This window comes from Larus michahellis, chromosome 4 (assembly GCF_964199755.1).
Source record: "Larus michahellis chromosome 4, bLarMic1.1, whole genome shotgun sequence".
NCBI lineage: Eukaryota > Metazoa > Chordata > Aves > Charadriiformes > Laridae > Larus > Larus michahellis.
In genome coordinates, this window is record NC_133899.1 from 57501070 (window position 1) to 57519585 (window position 18516).

Sequence of the window (18516 nt, forward strand, 5' to 3'; positions counted from 1 at the left end):
AAATTTGGGAGTAATTAAAGGATGGAACACCTACCAAAAATGTTGAATTGAATGTTTCCTGTAACCTGTGAGTGCAGCCACAACACTCTTTGATTATGAGTCGCATTTAAACTTGGGATGGAATCCAGCTGCAAAGCCTGGATCTAGATCTGCATTTCCACAAGTTCAAGGTTGTTGTGATCAGCGGAGTTTATTTGGTTCCGTATCTAATTTAAATGCAGAACTTTTAAGGTAACTTCAATCAGATGTTCTTGGGATCCACTGGAATAATAGCGCAATAAAAGCTGAAATTAAACATATCTGGTATTGTGTAGGGATTTTATTAGTATTCCAGTTTAAGGTTAAAATAGTGCTCTCATGCAGTCAGCCTACGTTCATAAATTAAAGCAGAGGAGTTTGCAAATGATTTAAAATCATGGCTTACACATTTTTCCAAAGCAAAAGAAGAGAAGCACAGAAAGTTCATCTGAATTCTCAAGGCAGTGCATGTGGTGAACATTAGTTTTCCCTTTCTTCATTTTTTTTTTTTTGTTAAGGTTGGCTAATGCTTTCTTTTTCTTCAGAAATACTGTACTGGTAACTGAAGATATCTTCCACATGTGTACAACATCAGGGATAGCAACATCAACGATACCAGGACCTTCTTTAGGTGTGGTGCATAGTAGCAAGGAAATATAACTGTGTATATATTCAGATCTCTGCACTGGAATGTTCTTCCGAAACGGCAAATCACTTCAAATGAAGGAACGTGGCCTGGCAAGAATTGGGAACTGGAAGAAGAAAAGAATGCAGTATTTACTTAAAATCAAAACAAAACCCGAAACAAAGAATGCCGTTCTTGCTTCTAAGTTTAACCTGTAATATTTCATTCAATATGCTGTCTTGATCGAAATCAGCTATAGGAAAGGGATAGCTATCAGTTGTCACGATTTTTGTTAACAAGAAATGAAAGAAGAATCAATGATCCTCTTATTCTCTTTGTTACCTGTTTTCTTCAGTTCAGCCAGGTTAGTGATTATCTAGGGAATGTCAGCAATGATAATTCTGATAGAAACTCGGTCTCATGTTTTTGGCTAGTGAGAAGGTGTTTGATAAGAAACTGCCAGGTAAAGGAGAGAAAGCTGAAACCAGGCTTTGGTCCAAAGGCTGCCTAGAGGACTGAGGTTTGCGAGTGCTCTGGTCCTCTTGGTACAGCTGGAACACCCTGCCCGACTGTGGGCTGGCCTCGCATGGCCTGGCTGCACAGCTTGCAGGTTACGGATCATAGAATCACAGAATGGTTTGGGTTGGAAGGGACCTTAAAGATCACCTAGTTCCAAGCCCCCTGCCACGGGCAGGGACACCTCCCACTAGACCAGGTTGTTCAAAGCCCCATCCAGCCTGGCCTTGAACACTTCCAGGGATGGGGCATCCACAGCTTCTCTGGGCAACCTGTTCCAGTGCCTCACCACCCTCATGGTGAAAATTTTATTCCTGATATCTAATCTAAATCTACCCTCTTCCAGTTTGAAGCCATTATCCCTCGTCCTATCGTTACATGCCCTTGTAAAAAGTCCCTCTCCAGCTTTCTTGTAGGCCCCCTTCAGATACTGGAAAGCTGCTAAAAGGTCTCCCTGGAGCATTCGCTTCTCTAAGCTAAACAACCCCAACTCTTTCAGCCTGTCTTTATAGGAGAGGTGCTCCAGCCCTCTGATCATGTTTGTGGCCCTCCTCTGGACCTGCTCCAACAGGTCCCAATGGACCTACCTGGAGATCTTCAGTGCCCTGGGAAAGCACCTTTACTCAGGGCAGAAAACTGGGGAAACAGAACAATTTCTAGAGCGATGACAGCCCACCTGTAAAAGCAATCCAGGACCCTCTTAATACTTTCAAAGTGAGCAGGATGGCTACAGCTTCTGTGTGCTCTGGTTTTCAGGCAGTACATCAGCTGGGGGTGGGTGGTTGCTCAAGGAGGCTTGCAAGGCTCAGCTGTCTATACCAGCTAATTGCAGTTTACCTGTTACGATGTTTTCAGTGAGCTTGCTGCGCTGTTCTGGTATTTATTAAAGGAAATTCCTCCATTCAGTTATTTTCTATAGTTTGAAATACAGAAGTCAGACTAGATGTGATCTCTGACCAAGCGAGGGTGTCTCCAGGCAGTTTAAGAACACACTTTCGAGGAGCTGATTTACCCCGAGCTTCTGTTTGTCCCACTAGAGCTGAAGCACCTGGTACATAGGACTGCACAATTCCAAACCGCTACTCACCTGTGATCTATTGTCTCTGTGATCATCAATTTTTAAGACTTGAAGCCCATTGCTTTTTCCTCTTCACTCCTTTCTTCCCACTCAAAAATTTGCAGATGACAACGTATTGCTTTGCAACATAAAAGCCTGTCACTTGTAGCACTCAGCTCTTCCGATTTTCCCCATACCGGTGATTCATTACTGCAGTTGCACCGATTTCTGTGGTGTTAGACCTGCTTATAATTGTGTAACAGAACAAATGGGATACACAGATTTTTAGAGCCTTTAAATGATCATACCCACAGCTAACACCCACAGATGCAGCAATGACTTGACTCCGCTTTCCCCAGTCAAGTTCAAAAATGCCAGCATTAAGAGCCCAAAAATCAAAAAAAAAAAAAGCCACGTGAAGCACTCCGGTACTCTTGTTTTGGTTTTGCGCTCTTTCTTCAAGTTATCTCAAAGAAAAGGCATTGAGGTCTCTTAAGTGTGCATATCAGCTGCTGGCAGCACTGAATCTTTCTTTGTGTATCCTGCTTAAGAGAAGAATGACAGCTGATGGATAAATCTTTCTAAAGAGGTCTGAAACAGCCGTATTTACTGAACTACATCTTTTGAAGACTTAGATAGTGAGGCTACATTTTGCATGCCACTTTTGTCTGAAATTAAACTATGAATCACTTCTGTTATGTCCTTTTTTTTTTGCCTCCCTTCCAGTAATTTTCTATTTCTTGTTTGCATTTTAGTAGCACAGAATAGGGATCTCAAGCTATTTGGATAGAAGGCTGTATATTTAAGAACTCAAGCTTCAGAGGACTTGCCAATTCCTGCATCAAATATGAAACTCACAGAAAGAGCATTAAAAAATATTTAAACTAAGCGATTAATTTCTTACCATCTGGAAAACCACAAACAGTGACAAAAGCAACTTAAAAATTCATATGCCATTAATAGGCTGACTGCTTCAATACAGAATATTATGCTGCTCGTAGCAACAGATTAATGTATAACCAGTCATGACTGGCCTTTCAAACATATCAGAATAGACAATCCTGTACATAATGGGGAATCGCTATATTATGATTGATGTCCAAGATTTATGATGTTATAAACTATTGGTTATGTTGTTTTGACAATGGAAGAATTAACGAACGAGACAGATTTGCCTGCAGTGATGAACTATATTATAAAGAAACATTAATAAAGATAAAACATTTGGAAATTCTTTATGAAAAATAACATTTTTGCTCTTTTCACAAGGAACAAAAGAAGCCAGAAACATGACAGATTTCATCAAGAGAGCTGTTCACAGATTAAAAGTAGGTCTGATTTTTGTTTTGCTGTGCTAGAATTCACTTCTGAAACCATAGAAAAGTGAGGTGAGTGTTTTCAAGCTTATAGGTTTTGGGTTTTTTTTGCTTACATGTGGTGGGTTGACCCTGGCTGGACACCAGGTGCCCACCAAAGCTGCTCTATCACTCCCCCTCCTCAGCTGGAGAGGGGACAGAAAACATAAGAAAAATTTTGTGGGTTGAGGTAAGGGCAGGGCGAGATCACTCACCAGTTACTGTTGAGCAAAACAGACTTGACTTGGGGAAAATTAATTTAATTTGTTACCAATCAAATCAGAGTAGGGTAACGAGAAATAAAAGTAAATCTTAAGGCATTTTCTCCCCCATCCCTCCCTTCTTACTGGGCTCAACTTCACTCCAAATTTTCTCTAGCTCCTCCTCTTGAGTGGCGCAGGAGGACGGGGAATGGAGGTTGTGGTCAGTTCATGACAAGTTGTCTCTGCTGCTCCTTCCTCCTCAAGGGGAGGACTCCTCGCAATCTTCCGCTGCTCCAGCACGGGGGCCCTCCGACAGGAGACGGTCCTCCATGAACTTCTCCAATGTGGGTCTTCCCATAGGCTGCAGTTCTTCACGAGCTCCTCCAGTGTAGGTCCCTTCCATGGGGGTCACAAGTCCTGCCAGCAAACCTGCTCCAGTGTGGGGTCCTCCACAGGCTGCAGGTGGATATCTGCTCCACCGTTAACCTCCATGGTCTTCACCACGGGCTGCAGGGAAATCTCTGCTCTGGCGCCTGGAGCACCTTCTCCTCTCCTTCACTGACCTTGGTGTCTGCAGAGTTGTTTCTCTCACTCCTCTGGCTGCAATTGCCCTTGCACAGGTGTTTTTTTTTTTCCCCATCTCAAATACTTTATCCCACATGCGCTACCACCGTCGGTAATGGGTTCAGCCTTGGCCAGCAGTGGGTCCGTCTTGGAGCCAGGTGGCAGTGGCTCTATTGGACACAGGGGAAGCTTCTAGCAGCTTCTCACAGAAGCCACCCCTGAACCCCCCACTACCAAAACCTTGCCACGCAAACCCAATACATTACCTGGTGTTATATCATACAAGAATTGTTTGTATCTGGGTGAGTTCCTCTGTTCAGCCTTCGGGCGTACTCAGACAATGCCACATAAGATCCACCGTGATCTTAAGGTCTGCCTGTGAAGCCAGCCTGGCCTACTTGTGTAACGAGCTATGGTGATAAATTGGGGAACTGGGGTCAGTCAGCACCATACAGAATTTGCAGCTGACTGCATCTCAGTGTATGGCGCTACAAAGGCTGAAAGACTGCAAACAAATGTACAGCACAGCAAGAGAGCTGAAACTCAAGAATCTTTGAATATTGAAAGAAATGGGCTGCTCTATAGAAGGGTACCTCTGGCCCAAATGGCTGTCATGGAGAGCGACTTGGAATCCCCCGCTTCCGAGTACCTAAATACCTGGACTAGCTTAATTTTCAGAGTGCTTTGCGCTTTCTGGATGAAATTTTTCGATGAACTCAGGCTAATCCAAATCACTAGATTGACCCAAAATTTTCTAGAATAAAATTTACCTCACGGACAGAACACAAAAAATACCTAGCAAGAAATTCTAGACAACTATTTGGTTTAAAAATTAACATCCCAGGAGAGGGAGGAGGGGAAAAAGTTGGAAGTGTATAGTTGTATATATTGTGCATCAACTAAAAAGGCATGGCCAAAAGACTGAAGTAAACATGAACATGAAAGTCCATCTTTAGCTGATGAAAATTCGATACTGATGTCAAGGACATTGCTATCTATCTTTCAACTTTTTTTTTTTTTTTTTGATGCCACTTTTGTGTTATGCTTCTCCAGAGTAAGGTTTATAAACCAGTTTAGCTGGGCTGTGCCACTGAAGAAGCCTATAGAAAATGGACATCCTATTGAGAGTCAGGCAAAGATAGGTGATTAGATCCCTTAAACACTCTATTAATGGAGTATTTCCAATTAATTTTTATAATGCAAAAAATATACACTGGTTACAGAAACATCTGTTTCATTAGAAACATTAGGTAGCTGAGCATGTGAAGAAAGGCTTCTCTATGTTGCTAGTGAGATGAAAGTCAGTATATTTGTCTTCTCTTTTGTTAGCTCTTATCTTGGGTCTCTGCTAGTCTAATCTTAAAGGTCAGATCCAAACAGAATTCATTTAGATGACCAAACTCGGGAACACCATTCCTGCAGATCCCGGCTCCAGCAGTTTATTTCCCAGCTGTCCGGGGCAAACAAGACCTCAACTTTTGACCCCAGAATTCCCCACAAGCCTGAAGTTCTGCTGCTCCCCGTGCCCTGGAGCACCTTGGTTGGGTGTACTACCCTCACCTTGTCACCTTGTTCAGGCTTTTTTCCTGTCTAGGATCCAGAAGTTAGGTAAACTTCTCTGTGGAGTTGCGTCTATATGTTAATCTAAAAGCAAACCTACATATGGTGAGTCAATCAATCCCTACTTGATGTGCAGCGATAGCAACTTTTTTCTCATAGAACACATATGGGAGGCGAGTGAGTTGCTGTCCCCCCTCTTATACAATTGCATTCTGGTAAGCTTATTAATATGTATTTGGTTTTCTCCTTCAAATGAAGGATGGATTTAGACCAACTGAAGACATATCTGAAATAGTACTGTGATGCTCATTCTTGTTCCCACTTTCTGTCCCATGAAGCTTGAGTCCTTTCTGCATCAGAATGACTGTGACAGATGACAGTGGAGCCTGTTAAGTGTGCCCACAGGTTTGGACTCCCACTTGCATCTTTCTGATCCCAAGAAGGTGCTGTAACCACCTGCCTTTGCACACAAGTGTATTGAGAGAGCGCTCTGTGTCCTCTGTAATTCGGAAGAATTCTCTACATCTATTTATTGGGAAAGCATTTGTAGGCGCTTACATTTAAGGCTTTGGATTGTAAGTAGGTGGAGACACTGCCATGTCCTTAACAAAGACTCCTGCTTCAGGGGAAAAAAAAGAAAAATTTGCTTATAGTTCTCCCCGCTTTGTTCCTGCTGCAGTGTGTTGACATTCAGGTGGCTATTCAGTCCAGAGGTGGTTTCAAATGAACCTTCTGAGGTGGATACCTCCTTCAGTGAACAACACAGGGAACTGAGGCGCCTAAATAAGGATTTCAAATTTATTTCCTCAATACGGTTACACTGCACAACACATGGTTGCAGCACCTGCTTGGTACTTGTTTGAGCTCAACAGCATTTCATACTATGGACTTCTGAGCTTTGCAGAGTCGGTAAAACCTGCTTTATGCCTTTAGTAGGCATCACTAACCAAAGCTCTTTCTGTTGGGGACCACTCCAAATGCTGTGCTAACAGAAAACACCCCACTGGGATTCTGCCTTCCTATCTACTACATCTCCTGCTACATAATAGTCTGCATAGATAGATATATATATATATAAAGTCAGCTTTATACCTAAACAAATCAGATATCCAGCTGAGTTGCTTCTCCTTGACTGAGAGCATCCCTGTAGCTGTCTATGTCTATGCTTTTAGGTAAAAATAAATAAATATATGTATATTTATATAAATAAAAAATATAAAAAATAGCTGCATTTCATTTCAAACTGAAGTACTTTAGAAAGCTGGATAGGGATTTTCAAGAGCATTTGGCAATTGGCTGAACTCAGATTCCTGCGAAATAATTGTTAAGAGATGCCTAGAAGCAACGAGTTAAGCTATTGCTGACTGCACTAGGAAAACCCCACTCATGATTTCTCAATTCATTTCTTGGAAGATACGACAACAAGGTATCTCTTGGAGGTTTTAGCGTATGACTATATTGTCAGACAGTGCTTAGAAATTGTCTGTCTGTCTTTCTAAATTAAATGGGTGTAATATCCTCCCCTGAACATCAGTGGTAGCGCCAAATTATTTCTAAGAGCTATGTATAATGCTTTTTAGAGCCGAGATAAGCCTAGAACATTTAAGTTGCTAATTTCTGCTATTAACAGTACTGAGTTTCACGGGGCAAATGAAAATACGAAGGTGTGTGCTGATTTATTTGCAGAGTATATATTCAGCATATAGCAACCTTGCTTCGCCTTGCTTTGGAGAAAATTTAGTCTAAGGACACCAGAACAAAAGTACGCTGCGAATGTTTTGCTTTGTGCAGCATGAGATTGCCTTTGAATGTTACCTGGGAAACAAAACAAACAAAAAAACCCAACCATAAACCCAAACAAATGTTAAACCAAAAAGGCAAGCCACAGACGTATAGCAGCACAATACATGGGACTTAGAAACCGAGGTGCTGTGTGTTGTGTTTTACTCCGGTGCGGTCTTTGGCAATAAACTAAATTTTAATGCCTCAGTCTACCTGTGTCAGAGGTGCAGAGAGAAAACTGATGTTTTAAAAGTCTTGTTAGATTAGTCGTGTCAGAAGAATAAGTCACCAACCCTTACACAACACTAGCAGAACAACCGTTGATGTTCACTGGGACTTCTCAGCATGAGATTTGTGCATCTGGAAGAATCCGAGGCCTTTTTGAAGTCAGAGGCAGGTATCTAATCTATTTAGTTATTGCTGTAGCAGGACTATTTTTAGAATCACGCTGGGCTGCTTTTGTTTGCTGTGCTCCCTTCCTGCTTAGTTATCACGGTCCACCCGCTCCAGCAAACTTCAAAGTTAAATACTTTCCCAAGTGCGTAACATAGGAAGGTGCACACCTGGAGCACCCCGCTATTACTAATCCTGCAGGCGAGCTGCCCAAGGCAGGCATCTTCACAAGGTTTCTGGCTCTGTACACATCTTCGTGGTGGAAGTTGTTCTCTCTCAGGCTGCTCTGCACAGCTGAATTTGTCCCCGAGTCTCAGATGAGGTCGTTTCACACAAAATGGTTTTGCACTTTAAGCTATAACTTGGATGGAAGTTTTTTGAAGATTGTCCCAGGTGGAATTGCAATGAGGGCCAAAGCCTGTCTCCCTGAAGTAGGGCATCATACAGGCGCTGTGGAATATGCCAGGGATGCGTTCCTGACGGTAGAGCCAGGAAAGCTTTCTGCATCCGTAAAGCTTCAGTTACATTCCTTAAGGCTTAAGCTTTACTTCTCCACATAAAACAGTTTAGCATAAACTCACCATATAAATCCCAGCTCCCTCTCTCCCTGATTAATGTGGAACCCGAGGAAAGCATTATCTGGGGCATTTCTTTTTTTGGTTTGTTTTTTTTTTTCCCTTACCAGCATGCTTGCTGGGCTTTTTGTCTTACCACCTGATTAGCCAGATACACCAGATCCCCTAAAGAGAAATCTCATCTTGCAGTTCAGAGGTTTCTGAATTCATTCTCTCTGAACTATTTCTGTGACAAATCTGGCGATTTCACAAGTAGAAAACTCGTATGTAATAGACAGTTCACTAGAGGTTCTGCTAGTCCAATTCTTGCCTTCCCATTTTACACATTATGCTAGCAGTAGAAGTCCTCCTGGCCACCTTTGGTATTATGTGGATCTTTGTAAGCCCATTCTATTCAGACAGTGCGATCAATGACAGCCTTCAATCTGGAGGTATCACGTGAACAGACTTTCTGATGAAATTACCAGGCCTCTGACTGTGTCTGTCTTGGCCTCCTAGTGTTCCTGGCTTTTTTTTTCCCCTTCTTGAAGTACATAATTGGGAAATTCAGAGCATTCACCACCCACAACAAAATACAGACAAGCAAAAAAAATCCGACCCCCAAACCAAGCATACTCAAAATCCCTCATTGGTACAGCTGACATTTGGGGCACAAGGGAAGTAAACCATCGTTGTATTCCTATTTCATTATATCTGTATTCATCGGTAGGTTCAAGCGTTTGTCTTAACCTCTATCTTATAAACCCCAAGTGGTCAGTTCATTGTAAGGAAGAGTGAAATATGGAGACGGGTTGATAAAGTGCATTGCAAGAGAGTTGCATTTCCCTTCATTCCTTGGTTGAGGTCAGCCAAACTTTAGCCCATGGAGATGCATCTTGTTTGGCTTTCCTGTGTTTAGAAATACGGAAGACTGGCTGCTCTGTGTCTCACACGCAGCCCAGCGTCAGCACTCATTCACTTATTTGAAAATGGTTCAGCGTTTTTGTGATCTGATGAGATTTATGTTTTGAGCTGGTTCAGTGACTCAAGACACATCTTTTAAAACACGAACAAAATTATGTTACAATATGCTGTATATCAGCCAGTGAACGATTCTGGAACAAATCAGTTACATCCCTGAAAGCTGTAGTGGGTTTTTTTCTTTTTTTCGACTGAATTCAAATAGTACTTTATGCTGCCTTTTCACTAAATGAACAATGACACACGGAGGTAATTTTATCAGCTCAAAGATACCTTTTAATTAATGACAAACCTGTGTACCTTCAGTGTGCTCGTCTGCCATACAGCATACTTTGTGCCACTCAGACACATCTAAAAATAGCTAATATTCTTGCGGTACCTATACCACAGTGTTTTTGTCAGAGGTCATATACAAAGAAGAGAAATCTATCATCAGCTCTGTTTTCCTTCTCCAAGCATTGACTTTTATATTGCATCACCAGAGCTTTAATAATTGTAAATCGGCAAATACATAAACGTTTTTTAAGTTGCTGCAGGAGTGCTGATTTACAGCACAGGAGAAGCCCTGGCTCCGCAACTTGAGCAGATAAACTGAATCGAGGGTGTTTCTGAGGAAGGTATTATTCCAGTCACATGGGTGAATGGAACTTTCCAAAGTGAGAACAATGTAGAAAGATTAAACAAACTAGACAATGAAACAATTATTTAAAAATATCTTCATTTTTAGCACACTGGCAAATGGAATGCATCTAGCTGAGTATACGAGTCTCACAAGCTGCCTCTCAATCTGGCCCCGTGGAGCTGAGAGAAAGCACCGCAGCGAGGAGGAGGGAGACAGGGAGAAATCAGAGTAGAACTGCAGACGATGGGAACGTGTTGTAAAACTCCTTTCAGGCTCTAAGCCGGTGTGGCAAGTTCCCTAGTTCTGCTAAGGTCAGTACTAATTCTACTGCTGATTCAATGCCGTAGAGCCAGATGCTAAAACCAATGAAATCTATCGAAAGACAAGAGTTATAGTTTGGTTCTTCTGCCACAGGATCCGAACCTGGGATTTGGATCCAAACCTTGGGATTTCGTCCTTACGATGGGTCCTTTCCTTTGTTTTTCTCCGCTCCTGATTCACATCAAATACGCCTCGCCAAGGAATTCAGGAAAATACTTTTTGATATCTTTGAAGGAAATATGAGGCCAAGAAATCAGAAAATGCTTTGCTGTTGAGCTGTTAGCATTTATAAAACCAGGAAGCCATCACTTACGGGCTTGCCATACCAGGGCTAAATAGACAGAGGAAGTCGTGTTTTAACATTGTTAGTGGATCTGTGGGAAGCACAGCAATGCCTTTGACTGGCTAACATATTTAAAAGCACAACTTGAGGACATTAGAGTTTTAAGGTGTCATTGTTGTAAATATGCTGGCTACTACACCTCTAACGCCACTTTTTTTTTTTTTTTTTTTTTTTTTTATCCTAGACTAAAACCACATGGAAAGGGAACGGGGGAGATTTAATAAATTGAATCACATGAGAGAAAACAGTGAAAATCGCATAAAGAAAAGAATAATGGAAATCCTCACAAGCGAAGTTGGGAACAAACAAAAAAAGCAGGTATCCTAGATATAACTAGCAGAGTATGCTGGGAGAACGAAGTTGCTTTCCATGTAAAAGACTACGCCTTTTACTGAATGCAAGGTAGCAGAAGAAGCCTCGTCCCCCCCTCTGGCTAAGAGGACGCCCGTGTACTCACCCAGCAAGGTGGGGGCTCCTTGAGAGGGTCTCGCAAGCCAGGACTGGGCAAAGCCCAGCTGCCCTCTCGGTCTCTGGTGGCAGCGAGGTTCCCATCTGTTGTCCCTCAGGAGGCTGCAGGTTGGCTCTCTTCAGAAGCAGCCACCAAGCGACAAGAAGAACTTTGGCCAGGCTCGGCACATGGGAGAGGGAAGCTTTTGTTTCTCTTCACGAAGCAAGCAGAGCTTTGGATTAGGTACGTGATTCTGAAAGAAGAAAGGGACGGGAATAATCGGTGTGGTAGGGAAGAACGTAGAAAAGGTAACAAGAAGCATAGTAGAGCACAATTCTTTTAGGAAAATAGAATTAGAACCAAAGTGTGTTATTAACACATGAAAAAAAAATTTTTGAGGGAAAAAAAAAAGTCCATAGGGCATGTGCAAAGCAGTTTAATCGGTGAAAAAAACACTGGGAAATGTAAAGCAATTCTGAACTCATTATTTAAGCCCAAGAACTTATTTTTCTACTTGGTGCTCGCTCTGTTGGCACTTGCCATCCTCGTGCCACAGCGCGTGCAGCTGCGAAATGGACACTCTGTGCCATTGTTAGTAAAAGTCACTTTAACTTTTAAAGAGGCTGTCCCAGAAAATAGGGATGAGACCTTATCACCTTCCCTACTTTGGAAAACCTAGCTTGTTAACGTGACAAGCCCTCAGCAGAAGACCACTAAGGCTGAATAAAATACAGTCCCTGTGCAAGAGCAAGAGAGTAAATGCTCAGCCGTCAGCGTGCTCCTGCTGAACGCAGATGCCAGGAGATCGCTGTCTCTGATCCAACCTGGCGATGCAGTGGTGGAGGGTAAGATAAGGAAGAAAGCAGACCAGACTCACAGCCCCTCGCACGGCTGGGGCAGAGATGAGGAAGTCTGAGAAACACCCAGCGGAGTCTGATCCCTGAGCCTTCCTGACAGAGCTCTTACAAACCGCCCACTTCGTATAAGGAAGTTCTTCTGCACAAGTAACTGAAGAATGAAGGAAAAAGGTGTGCAGTTTGTAAAACAGAAACGAGGAAACCGCAAATTACACACTAAAGGCTAGCTATAACAAGTGATAACATATTTTCTCTCTAAATAGACTCTTCAGTGTTACTTTTCCAGCTAACAGGTATCTCATCTGGGACACAATTAAAGCTCCCCATTGTTACTCAAATGTCAGATACTTAATTTCCTTCTTTGTAGTTAGTATGAGCTTTGAGTAAGTTATCTATCTCCAGTCAAGGAGCATAAAACAGTTATGCATAGCATTAACGGACAGGATTGTTTCAAGCTAAGTACAGCATGGATTAGGTAAATGGGAGACGAGGTAAATCTAGGGCACTCATTACCTCACATTCCTATGACACATGTGTTTGTCGCACCAGAAAATGTTGCTGAGTTTCCAGGGGCTGTGGGTTGCTGGAGCACAGGCAACTCATGCAACTCTTACCCTCTTTGGTTGCCTGCAGCAAACCTTACAGAAAGGCTGGGGGGGAAATGAAAGCACAGGACAACTTGTGTCGACTGGAGCCTCCAACTTTTGGCGAGTCAGTGTGAGCTCATGGGGGTAGCTGAGTAATTGGGCTAGCGGTAACAGAATTGTTAAGATACTTAAACCAACTCTGAGAATTGAGAGTTTGGACCTTCGTGGCAGACATACACCTAAGACAAGAGCTTGTTGCTGCTGCGTGCTCCGTTTAGCAGGCTCTTCCCTGCTACATATTTTTAGTAAAGGTTTATTTCACAAACTGAGCTGTAAGCCACGTCTCTGACTATGAAGACTGGGGTTAGGGGTTTTATGAGCATATCCTATGATGGATATATCCCATTAGTGTTATAGTTTATTGGTGACAGCTAACCATCAAACTCATCCAGGTAACAGACTTGAAACACTGAAAATGTTTTAACTTACTGACTTCAGACTGATTACATATGTACAAAACTTTGTGAACCACACCAAATATTTAAGTGTTTCCAAAGGGTGAGATTAGAATTCAAACTTAACAGATCACAGTAGCTTGAAGTCAGCAAGTTAGAACTCTAAAAACACACTAATAAGTAGTATATGCAAGAAGGAAAAGAATAATAGGATGAAAAAATTATGACTTTGGGGTGAATCTGGATGTGGGCTTTTATAAAGGGCCCCAGACTAAAGAGCAGCCACCAACTCGCCACTGAGGGAGTGCAGGGGGCCTTGTACATGAGATACTGTGTTTCTAAAACCAGATCGAAATAACACAGACAAACTGGAAGAGACTAGTGTAGAGTAACAAATATGATCAAAACATTCAAAACTTTCTACAAAAAAATATTGGAAGAGTTCAGGCTGTTTAGTTGAGAAAATAATATTCGAATTTGGAAAAGGTCAGAAAAAGAAGGCAGCCATCAGAGATTCTCCACATTCATTTATACCTGGATGAGATGTAACAGGCTTATTATAGCATAAAAAGACTTCGGTAAGACATTGGAAAATCTTTCTGGCTACGTAAGATGGGTAGTGGAATGGATTCCCATAATTTTTCTAAGCATCTCCGTCGTTGGAGTTTTTTAAGAATACATTAGACAGACATGTAAGCTGACCTGTATAGACAGTCTTGCCTCAGAGGAAGGATGAAACTGTATGTCTTGAGACCCAACTGAGCCCATCCTTTTTTTTTTTTTCCATGATACGTAGCCAGACTATTTTTTCTAAATGTATTTCATCATTTTGTATGTAATGCAATGCCAAAGACATTAAAATGAGGCTCCTTAAAGTGTGTTTGGAAACAAACTGATTAAACTAATTTTTGTTTTTTCACTCAGTATGGAGCTATCATGCTGAGGCAGAATACAAAATGGAGTGTGGTGTGAATGCTCATTATGGGAAAAAAGAATAAAAATTAATCCAGTATTTCCATTCGTAATGGAAAATGTTTTCTTGTAATAAAGCCTGCATTTCCACAGTGCTCTTCTACTGGGAGTTTCAAAGCGCTTTCAGAAATGTTCTTAGTGGCCCTGAGGCACTTTGTGGGGTGAGACCCCATCTGTGCAGCTTCACACTGGAGACAGAAGCCCCGAAACGTCCACTTCGAGTTCTAAAACCTGCCGGCTCTCAGCAGGGCCGGGCCTGGCCTCCTCCAGGTGCAGCTCGTCCCCTCTTCTGTGTCACGCTCTCTCAGCGTCACTGTCACTTGTCAACTCGCTGACGTGTCCCCGCGCTTTCATCAGCACTCAGCCATGGGATACCATCCTGTACGACAGGGGTGAGCGTAGAGTTATCGCCCTTCCCTGAAGATGCCTACCAACACACCTAGAGAGACCACGCAAGTAACAGGGACTTTGACAAGCGAAAGGGTAGCTGGTATTAATTAATACAAAAATAATCGAATGTATATATTATACATATTTATATATAAATTTAGATGTATTTACATAAATAAATATATAAAAATAAAACAATTGCATTCCTTTGACCTACTCTCCTATGTCATCTCTCGTTAGGACAGAGACCCGGGAGGACTTTGTATGTGTTTGTACAGCACGTAGGACCAAAGAGGCATCGATCTTGGCAAGAACCTCTCATTATTATTAAATAAATGATATAGCACACGTTTGTGCCTTAACGCTACAGTCATATACTCTGGAAAAATGATTTTTCATAATGTAACATTGACTTGGTGCTTGTTTAGATATTTTAAAAAATAATTATGTAATAGTTATTGTTTGACACAGTTCTGTAATTCTTGTTTGACCGTTTCACATGTCTGCTTTATGATAACAATGAATACTGGGGCCATGCAACAAATAATAGTTGCTGTGTGGATTAGTACTTCTCCACGTTCATATTTTTTTCATTCGGCAAATTCTCAGAGGTAAATACATTATAGTAAATCTGTCTGTTTATACAGAGCCGGCTGAACATCAAGATCAATCTGTTAAATATCTATATTAAAAAGAACCCCACCACCAACCAAGGGTTTGCCTGGTATTAGGCGTATGCACTTTCTATAAAAACTTAACTTAGTACTAATGATGTGCCTTATACCGCCCTTCAACACCACTTTGTGCTATCACTGTTAGAAGCAACAGCAAGAAGTATTTACACAATATAGGGGAAAAAACTCCAAACCCTCTACATAATGAGAATAACCTTAGCCAAGGGTATTTCTCTGAGAATTAATAACTAGGTGGGGTTAATGGTCACTGGCTTCACCTTAGGCCCTCAATTAATCCCTGAACCTCAATTGTTATTACCTAATTGACTTAGTTTCATTTCATTTTAACATTTCAAAGTGATCTTCCTAAAATCACCCTGACAGAGTAACACGGTCTCTGTAGATGTGCACTGACACGGTTTCAATATTGTTACCTCGTCTCCATACGCTTGCATTGACATTTCACTTTGCTGTGACACGGCGGTGCCACATCCATGGACGGGTGCAGATGACACGCCGTTCTTCAGACTAGGGGAAAGCTGTCCAGGAGCGAGGGCCGGCCAACATCATAGAGAGGGACACGACGCCAGCTACGAGCTACCAAGCAGAATTATCGTTATCATCCTGAATGATTGCTCTCATTGCAAATATGATTTCTACGTTTGTAAAGGGAAGGAAGTCAGATAAAATTCCACTTGAAATCTTGCTAGTTTTCGTAAAAACCAACCAAACAAAAGTCTTTTCGCCTAGATCAGTTTAAAAACCTAGCCCGAAAAATGCACCAGGTAACGTATTTAAAAAGAGGCTTTTTGATATTACCGTTTCATGCTTATTTGAGGCTGCAAATAAATTATGCAAATCTCATGTATCAATGCAAGTAGCTGAATACTGCAAGACGCAACTCTACATCAAGAAATCCTTATAAAAATAGGGCATCAAAATGAAGTCTTGTTATTATGTGGAAAAGTTTTTGAAAAGTCTTTTGAAGCTCTTTGATCCAGCTTTGAAATAATTTTGGTAGATTACTATTGTACGAAACCCATAATTTATAGTAGCTGACCTAAGCTGCTCTTTGTATAACAGCCATATATGAAACAATAGCAGGAAAGTGAAAAACACAAGGGGAACTAAAACTGCTCTGTTTATTATTTAGCTCATAATTACATCTTCCTTATTTAATCTTTTGAATCCTGGCATGTTCTTAATAATACAGGTTCAAATAATATTTACTATACACAGGAGAGTTAGTTTTGAGTAACGCATTTAGACTATCCAAACTTTGTGTAACTTGTGACCTTTCCCTAACCTAAGCGAGGTCTATTTTATACAGATCGTCCTAGATAGACGGTTTCTCTATAAATGGTGAAGTTGCTGCCAAGCTCCCATTGTTAGCTGGTTCATTTTTCAACAGGCACACTTCAGGTTCCTATCACACCACTGTAAAGAGCAAGCCCTTGAGGTTTCTTCTTTTGTCAACGTAATAAAACAGCTATTTCTGAGTAACTTGCAAATCCGCAACAAATGGCCCTTTGTGACTTAGAATAACACGATAGGAGGAATTTTTTTTGTTGTTGTTTTTGCAGGCAGCCTCCCATTTCGTTCCATAATATTAAATTAATACTTGAGCAGCATTTGTCCTAATGTATTTATAATCTCATCCTTGAAATAACAAAAGCATGTTTCTAACAACTGTTTTTCTCACCTGTATTCACAGTCTAAGTGCAGAAGATGCCTTCAGAATCTATCTAAATAGCGAGACTACTTCAGCTGAAGTAAAAGGAAGATTCGAGTTCAATTCTTTGTACTTTTTGTTGATCCTTGAGGACTCGCAATCAAGTCTGGGAAATAAGAACAACCTGTAGGATGTACAAGCTTTTGCCAGGACGAGTATGGTTTGAAAACGGGGAGCCAGCCACCTTTTCCCTTCCGAGCCAAGCGGATTTTGGCACTGGAGGAAAGCTAAACCTTTGACTTCAACGGACCTTCTTCCAGAAGTTCTGCGCAAGCTAGGCATGGACTCGCAGAAAGCACGTCTCCTTAATGAGAGAGACCGCTCTAACAGCTAAATTCCTAACACCGGCTATGCCTATTTTCTAGTAGCACAAATGCACTCTTAACTTAGTCCTTTGTGCGACTCTACTCTCAATAGCGGAGCAACTGCACTGCGCTAGTGCTCTGCTCTGTGAACGTTCCCAGCCTGCAGGAACGACCTGCATTTCAAACCAAGGGAATGAAGATGAGCACCACGATGCTCCTCCGTTACAACACAGTGTGGGAATTTGAGGACAGTCTGCCTGGTACCTAAAGCTGCTACTTAAACTAGAGTAAGAGCAAAATTGCTTGAGGTGGTGGTCAGACCAAATGCACGTAGACTGGAAACAGCACTCCTCAGATGTAGTATCGGAAACAGAAGGAGGCAGCAGAAAACATAGGACAAGCTTTTCAAAAGGGAAACAAGGGCACATAGGAGGACACTGAATAAATAAATGCAAAATGGTTAAAAAAGACGGAAAATTAAAAGGAGGGGATTTAAATGCAAATGGAAAGAGCCATGAAGAGTCTTCAGTAGTAGTCTGGATGGGTGGAGAAATCCAAAAGCAAATACCAAGAAAGAATGACTTTTTGAATGAGCGAATATAACAAAATAGGATGAAAAATTATTCATGAACTGCCCATGGCAGGGCGGTTAGAACTAGATGATCTTTAAGGTCCCTTCTAACCAAACTATTCTACGGTTAACTATCAGTACTATTAAGGTGATAAAACAGTAATGAGGTAAGCACGGTAAGACATTTGGTCCTTTTTCTTCAGCTTTAGGTCAGAAGCTTTATTCTGCTCTGAGCTGGCTTTAGGGAAAGATTATTAAACTCTTACTAATAATACGTCCCCATAACACAGGAATGGTAAAAAATGTTTTCTTTTTATACTAGAGTGCGACCCACCATTGTGCTGTTTCTCCTATACAAGGAAGTTTTACTTCCTTGTTCAACACAATTACATCAATTCCTAAAGCTCAGAACAGGCCTTATTACAGTGCCTGTAAGAGCAGATGCTTGGCAGGTCTATATATGCCAGTGAGAACATCATTCAGTTTTATGCACACTTCTGTTTTCTAGCTTGGCGTAATTCATTAGCACACTCTACAGAATACTCCATAAAACTGGATTTGGCTTTAATGTTAAGGTTCTAATGACTACAGCGTTGTTTAAGGGAAAAAAAAACAACAAACAACCCACAAA

General features: G+C 41.5%; 1 long non-coding RNA gene across 2 annotated transcripts; it reads right to left on the reverse strand.

Moving 5' to 3' along the window:
• Positions 1-225: 225 nt before the first annotated feature.
• Positions 226-15976, reverse strand: LOC141742522 (uncharacterized). Of its 2 annotated transcripts, XR_012586733.1 has the most exons (4): positions 15712-15976; positions 11352-11595; positions 2247-2458; positions 226-770 (listed from the first exon to the last, which is right to left on the reverse strand). It is a non-coding gene; the product is annotated as an uncharacterized LOC141742522 (long non-coding RNA). The 2 variants fall into 2 exon arrangements; XR_012586732.1 differs by lacking the exon at positions 15712-15976 and having other exon boundaries at positions 11352-14799.
• Positions 15977-18516: the final 2540 nt, after the last annotated feature.